This window comes from Cephus cinctus, unplaced genomic scaffold (assembly GCF_000341935.2).
Source record: "Cephus cinctus unplaced genomic scaffold, Ccin1 Ccin1_scaffold0169, whole genome shotgun sequence".
In the NCBI taxonomy this organism is placed as follows: domain Eukaryota; kingdom Metazoa; phylum Arthropoda; class Insecta; order Hymenoptera; family Cephidae; genus Cephus; species Cephus cinctus.
The window spans coordinates 9,364-17,475 of record NW_014332893.1 but is presented as its reverse complement, the minus strand read 5'-3'; the positions used below and the strand labels follow the sequence as shown (position 1 = coordinate 17,475).

The 8,112-nt window shown below is 37.4% G+C and overlaps 1 protein-coding gene across 1 annotated transcript in view; it reads left to right on the top strand.

Annotated features, from left to right (window-relative positions):
* The first annotated feature begins 2,371 nt into the window (after positions 1-2,371).
* LOC107264396 (alpha-glucosidase) overlaps positions 2,372-8,112 on the top strand; it is a 10,982-nt gene continuing 5,241 nt past the window's right edge. Inside the window, exon 1 of the mRNA XM_025081685.1 lies at positions 2,372-2,533. The gene's annotated coding sequence lies outside the window, so the exon portion shown is untranslated. The remainder of the gene's footprint in view (positions 2,534-8,112) is intronic.

Below are 8,112 nucleotides of genomic sequence, written 5' to 3'. Positions count from 1 at the left end.
CCCCCCCCCCCCCAACTACGCTATGCCGTCCACCTAGTACCCTGTACGAAATTCAACGTTAAATTACAGCTTTGACTCCAGCCAAATCCAGGATGTTTCAGATCAACGAGAACAAAATTGCGTAATCACAATAATTATCAATAATAAAGTATGCGTGTTCGTATTAACGCCCCGTTAGACAAATCTTACAATTAGAATCGACTGTAGTCGTAATCGGATCGATTCGCATATTTTAACCATCGGAGTGGATATGTCGTACGGTTTTGGGCCCGAGGCGAAAATACGTCGTACGATTGTCAAAATTTAAGCAGCTGCTTGACTGTTTGACAGTTTGTCGACCTCGGCCTGGACCTCGATTAAGACCTCAAGTACCTCTCTTGTAATGTACAAGTTCGCTAGATCGTTCGAGGGAGTGCTTCTTCAAAGGATCAAATTATTCTTGGTCTTTAATACGGGCGCTGACGTCACGTCCCTCGGGATTAATTTTCAGACGGTTTTATACGAGGATTCTATGTCGGTTATATGGAATTTATTGCGCAATGATACTGTAATCTGAATTATTCTTGAATTCCGATTTAATAGCTTTTACGATTACGGTCGGTGGGCTCTCTCTTGGGAATTGAAATAAATTGAAACAAAAATATATATATATAGTTACTTGCACAAAGTCATATAATAATAATAGACAAAAAATGATTACAAAAATCTGACAACTCACCCTGTACTCCTTATGATTATATAACAGATATGTAAATTAATTGAAATTCAAAATTGACCGAGACCATTTATCGAAGGCGTGAGAATTCAATAAAAATCATTGTAAAATAAAAGATACAGAGAGCAGCCTCTTATTCGCCGGGGAATTGAAACATATAGCTGCATCAAGAATGTGCAGCGAAGCATCTGATCAAGAGTCTTATGAATTATGCAGTTGCATGTGCAAAGTTCGCACGTCTATCACCGACTTAGGATGACGTACAAATTTTTTTTGAAAAAGGCAGCATCAGAGTCTTTCGACCGTAAGCAAGTGCAAAAAGAAAAAAAATTATCAAAAAAAAAAAATCAAAATTTTACCTCACGTCAGATATCGGCGATCAACAATTCCTTTGTCGTCTCCAGTGAACGTAAGTGCGATGCCCTGTTACTCGTAAATTCCAGCGATCCCTCTTTTCCGTATCACAACGAAGAGAAACGTTCCCAGCTGAATTTCACGTATGCCGTAAAACCGGCGCCGGATTCGCGGATCCAAAAGCAACCGAGTAAGAAGCTTACCTGGGAATTTGGTACGCGTATAAGTAATTGCATTTTAATTACATAAGAGGAAAGGATCAGGTAGTTTGTAATTCAGGCAATCCAGTATTGGGTACGTATATACATGGTGTATATATATATATATATCTCAACCAACCCTCGCTTCACGATAACCACTATACCCATCAAGAGATTCTAGGAAGCTGCGAAAGGGCCCTGGACCATTACAGCAGTATACCTATATCTACTGATAATAATATTTTCATCATGAACAAGTAGCGTCGAGATCTCGTCGATAGACGAGCAATATATAGGCGAGCGACTATACAGCTATATCATGAAAAAAATAAAAACTGCGTAAAAAAAAAAAATAAAACGCACAAAAATGAAAAAAAAATATCAGAATTGTTCTAATGAAAAATAAAATTTTGTATGAAAAAAAAATCCAAAAATCTATTTAACACCCGAAATCAATATACAATGCAGTCCTTTGCACATTGCGTCCTACTTAGCCCCTTAAGATTAGTTCTCATAGAAATTCGTATGCAATTTTCATTTCGCATGTAAAGTCGTTCATTTGGTATGACGTCATTTCCCTGTCCCTTAAATTTCGTTGTACACGGCCTTCACTGTAATATCAAGAGCGTGTAACTGCATTGAAATAAAGAAAGAAAACAAATTCAAGCGTCGTAAAGTTGCACGGATCCGTTTCAATGATTTTGATAAGTTGATTGGATTAAATGTTAAATGATACGTGCAATTATACCAGAGTCTCGTTTCCGACTGACAGGATCTCGTAATTGTATATTAATGGCAGAGACGTCATGTACGACGTCTGGATTTACGAGTCCGTTTTGCCTCCTGTTGCTCCGTCTGATTTGCATAGTTCGTTATGATCCTCGTGTTGCGGCGTTGAGCTAGACAAATGCTTGATTCGAGCCGTTACTATAGCTCGAAAACTCGTGCCCCGTTAATTGACGCTTCCTTCCAAGAAGCTAACGTGCCGCGATGCAACGATGGGAATTCTCGCACGCGCTGCCATGTCGAGAGGAGCGAGTGGAGTGACGTGTGTGTCTGTGTGAAAAAAAAAAAAGAACAGGAAAGAAGAAGCTACGGGAGGGACGTAAGGGGAGAAGAAAGGGAAATGAGCAAAAAAATAACAGTGAAAAATGAAGTGACGGGTAGAGAACATGAGGGGTATAGACATATTAGAAAAAGAAGAGATCATGGAATAAAGTGAAAACAAAATTACCCTGATATTTTTGCCTATGACTATACTTATGTAAGTTCTATGATATTCTGTTTATCGTAACATTGCAAGCGCGCATGCGCGGTTTTGTAATGATAAATAAAACATGGCTACCGAAGTAAGCCTTTCGTTCGACGTATTTTCCTCCCACAGTGGAATTTCGAGTTAACTTAAATTCTGCGAGATTCGTCCGTCCTTTGTGGAATTCAACGGACGAGCGTCTTTGGAATTTTTAGTATAAGCTAGTCTGTAGCCATATTGAAATTCCAAAATTATCCGAATTTTTTTTAACGCTCAATTTTATAATGAGCTGTACGTTAAATCGATATGATTTCGAGAGTAATTAACAGTGTGGGTGATAATATTATTTTTGTGAATTTCAAATTTTTTTTCGAAAATTTTTATTTACGCGTATTGATAAATAATCGAAAATTTGAAAATTACGCAATCGTCAAGAACCGATATATCATCTGGTTGAATTCGAAATAATTTTCATATGTACATATATATATATATATATATATAATGTAATGTCAGACTATCGATTCTTCGTCGGGACAGTATTTTACAGTCGAATAAAGTAAAGTTCCTCGTAAACTCGCCATAAGGTACGTAAAATTCGTAAACGTAAAAAGCTCATAAACCCAAGCGAATGCATCGCTTTCAACAAGATTTCACGAAATTGCCATAAGCGTAGAATCTACCTGAAACGATAAACCTTTTAACAGTTATTAGCATCCCTGAAGATCCTCTCGATTTTCACAACGTCAAATCGTCCCTTAATGCTTCGCACAAACTTCGGTTTTTTTTTTCTGTAGCAGCATGCGAAGCTGGGAGAACCAAATAGCATAGGGAGACATAGGTCAAGGGTCGGGTGAGAGTAATTTCCATAATACAGATTCATAGGTTTACGCTCTGTTCAACGATCGGCAGATCACATTTACTTTCACATTATAATTACATGTGTAATACCACGTGGCACAATAAACCAAATCGTACTTCAAAAAGACAGCCTCTAATCAGTTCAATGTATGAATATTGCTTTATCATATATGGCATATCAAACATGCAATTAATCGAGTAACCAGAAGCAAGAGGAACAATTCAATGTTCGCATGCCTTGAGTGTGTCCAATAAATTCCATCTGAATTGGGTATAAGTACAGTACGTTACAAGATTGGGTAATAATACGAAAAACGTAATTATATTTGCACAGTGAGAAATGTATGATAAGCGGTCGATGAACATCGGGTGTAGGTGATAACAGTATGATTAAAAGTATTAAGAATTTTTTTTAAACATTCAATTTGATTAATGCGCGATGATTAATTTGATTAAATGCGCTGAACGCGATAAAATTTCGAAAGTAGGCCAAAGTTAAATTAAATTGATTTCTTTGATAATTCTAATTGTAACGATCCAATATTTGAAAATAGATATCGATTCGATTGTACATTAAGTTTACTAAGATTATTACTCAACTAACGTTATATGCTTATCGATAAAAATTCCGATTGACGATCATCTGCAAAACTTAACGCGTAGCTTCAGATTTCTTAATTTCATTAACCCACTGCCTCTCGTCAAGGATCGTCTGATTTTTTCATAATTCTTAAAAAAAAAAAAATTGAAAAAATAACGATCGATATTTCAAAAACAGCATTTCTTGTAAAAATCATACAAAATTAATTGCGAGGGCTCTTCGCTCAATACGAACTCCAAGAAAGTCAAGAAAAAAGAAAGAAATTTTGAACCATCTCCTCATCCGACCTAACCAACAATCACTACGTGTCGGACCCCATAATTCTCGCGTACCCTGATTCCAGAGGTAATAAACACACCAGGCAAAGGTAAACCCGTCGTTTTCGCGGAGGGAAAAAAACAAATAAAGAGAGTAGTAGTGCTTCCCCGAATAAAAAAGATAAAGCCACGGCAAGAAGCGTCGTTCTTCTTTACCGACCGAACGGCACTTTCACGAGCGGTTTCAAAGATAAAGGCGCAAACTCAATACCACGTGAAACGGTAGCCCTCGAAATCTTCATTTTCTTTTTCTTACTTTCTTCGAACCTCTCTTTCTTTTTTTTACTTGCTTCACTTCGTATGCTGCTCCCGTTCTCCGACTCCTCTCCGTTATGTCAAATTACTACCTTTCAAGACCACAAGACCCTCTGCCATTTTCATACAGCAATTTGTATCCCGTACCATACAGGACATAAGTAGCATTTATTGGCACGGTGTAATATTAACCGTACAAAAGAAGCAACAGGTTTAAAAGAATATCGAAAGATTACAGATTGCGTAAGAGCACGCTGTATCGGACGAATAACAAGATATAATCTTGTTGCACCGACTGTACACTTTAAATGGATTGTATATTGGAATCGGGACTCGAGAATTTCCCATATTCCCAATAAACTTGATTTTCCTGACTCTTGAAATATCACGATAGTTCCCAGAATCCACCTACAGAATTCCATCAAGCAACGAACCGGATATTGAAAATCTATCGCTCGTGAATTATTACGTAACAGTCCAATATTTTTTCTTGTTATTCCATAACACTTTGTAACAATAAATTTAACAACTGGGATCTACCCTAATATATTCACTTTAAAATTCCAAGTGTCATATACGTGTAGCCTAGTTTTATTTTTTTATCGATACTATATATATATATAATCCAAATTGATTTTATGGGCTGGATACGAGTACCTTACGTACCGGGCAGTAAAAGCCGTTCGAGTGTGCTGGACTTTCGTGTAAGATGAAAATAAGCTACTCGACGAAGGAAGTAAATCTAAGAATCTCGTTATCGTCTCCTCTTAAAGGAGTGGTCCTTTCTAAATGACGACAGCCAGGACAGTGAGCCCATATTTTATATTTATGGCGCAAATTTTCGTAAATCTCTTTGCCAGTTACGAGCTGCCCAACCACCCGCATAACACGTATACTCCGTGCGTGTTAACACAAGGAGGCCGTGTGTTTTAAAGCGGCTGAGGTATAAAGAAAAGCAGGGCGACTGCTGCCTTTTTTTTTTGGTTCATTTACTTCACGCAGTCACAAATTTCGCTGAGGTGGCGGGAGATTTGAAAAAAATTATGCAGAACAGGACAGCTTGATGTCCTTTGTACGAAGATTGCGACTTTTCCTTCTTTTTTTTTTTTACGTAACACCATGTAGATCAACCCGTCGCTATATCACGGTATAATATATTCAAAAAGTTATGGCTATTATGTAGATGTAATGCCAACACGCAGAGATAAAGATCAACGAGCGCCACTCCATATTTCATGCTTGTCTATTATCAGTAACGCGATACTCATTTATGTTTGCGTCGGAACCCGCATTGGGTTGGAGTAGTAAAAAAAAAAAAATAGAGAAAAATAAAAAATCAAGTTATTTCAGAAAAAAAGGAGAAACTAAAATTTAAACAATTGCTAGATTAAAAAACGATGGGTTTTCGATCAAAAATCAATGACAATCATATTTTTGTATCCTTTAATAAAAATCTTCATACTCGCTGGTGTATCCTGATTGTGACACTGATGGTGCATACTCACTTAACGACAGTTTCGAGAAAAAGTTAAATTTCACACGAAATACGGTATTCGATTCTAAAGCAGTGATAATACTGATTTTTTACGTTATCCCGCACTGAGGATTGTTTCCAAGTGGCCGATAAGCCAGCATCCCCACTACGTAGCAGTAGATAAAGCGCACTGTGCTAATCTGAGCGTGCAAAAAAATTGCGTAATTATACCTGGTTTATGTTAAGTAGATCAGTAGTTACAGCCACTGGATCAACCAGCATCTCCACTCTAGGGTACCAGATGAAACTCCCTGTACCAATCTAAGCTTGCAGTTTCTTCCTTCTGTTATTTCAATATTCGCAAAAAAAAATTGCATAACTATACCTGCTCTATATTAACCAGATCAGTAGTTACAGCCACTGGATCAGCCAGCATCTCCACTCTAGGGTACCAGATGAAACTCCCTGTACCAATCTAAGCTTGCAGTTTCTTCCTTCTGTTATTTCAATATTCGCAAAAAAAAATTGCATAACTATACCTGCTCTATATTAACCAGATCAGTAGTTACAGCCACTGGATCAGCCAGCATCTCCACTCTAGGGTACCAGATGAAACTCCCTGTACCAATCTAAGCTTGCAGTTTCTTCCTTCTGTTATTTCAATATTCGCAAAAAAAATTGCATAACTATACCTGCTCTATATTAACCAGATCAGTAGTTACAGCCACTGGATCAGCCAGCATCTCCACTCTAGGGTACCAGATGAAACTCCCTGTACCAATCTAAGCTTGCAGTTTCTTCCTTCTGTTATTTCAATATTCGCAAAAAAAAATTGCATAACTATCCCTGCTCTATATTAACCAGATCAGTAGTTACAGCCACTGGATCAGCCAGCATCTCCACTCTAGGGTACCAGATGAAACTCCCTGTACCAATCTAAGCTTGCAGTTTCTTCCTTCTGTTATTTCAATATTCGCAAAAAAAAATTGCATAACTATCCCTGCTCTATATTAACCAGATCAGTAGTTACAGCCACTGGATCAGCCAGCATCTCCACTCTAGGGTACCAGATGAAACTCCCTGTACCAATCTAAGCTTGCAGTTTCTTCCTTCTGTTATTTCAATATTCGCAAAAAAAAATTGCATAACTATCCCTGCTCTATATTAACCAGATCAGTAGTTACAGCCACTGGATCAGCCAGCATCTCCACTCTAGGGTACCAGATGAAACTCCCTGTACCAATCTAAGCTTGCAGTTTCTTCCTTCTGTTATTTCAATATTCGCAAAAAAAAATTGCATAACTATCCCTGCTCTATATTAACCAGATCAGTAGTTACAGCCACTGGATCAGCCAGCATCTCCACTCTAGGGTTCCAGATGAAACTCACTGTACCAATCTAAGCTTGCAGTTTCTTACTTCTGTTATTTCAATATTCGCAAAAAAAAATTGCATAACTATCCCTGCTCTATATTAACCAGATCAGTAGTTACAGCCACTGGATCAGCCAGCATCTCCACTCTAGGGTACCAGATGAAACTCCCTGTACCAATCTAAGCTTGCAGTTTTTTCTTCCTGTTATTTCAACGTTCGCAAAAAAAATTGCATAACGATACTTGCTCCATGTTAAGCAGATCAATAGCTACAGCTATATGGGTTCGGAATAATGTTGCAAGTTACGTAAGAAAGAACTTGGCTTTTCCCTACTTTTTTTTTTTATCGTACACGGCCATTCTTTATCTTTATCTTTCTTTCCCTTGCTTCCTCATGACTGCATTCTACCATATGGATTTCATACCCGGTTTATTTGACTCGTCCCGTTTTTTTGACTCTGTACTTGATATAATTGGACTGTAAACTTTGCACTTGGAATTATAATCCAACGGCTTAATAACTGATATCATATCATAACCACACGGTGAATTAATTCGTGCCTGATTTTTTTCTCACTAACTATCACATCCATTGATTATTTCAATGATATATATCTGATCGATTAGAAAAAGTAAAGTTCTCAAAGTATGAGCTATGCGATGTTCTTTACTGGTGATTATTTTAATAAAAAAAAAAAAACAAAAAAAAAA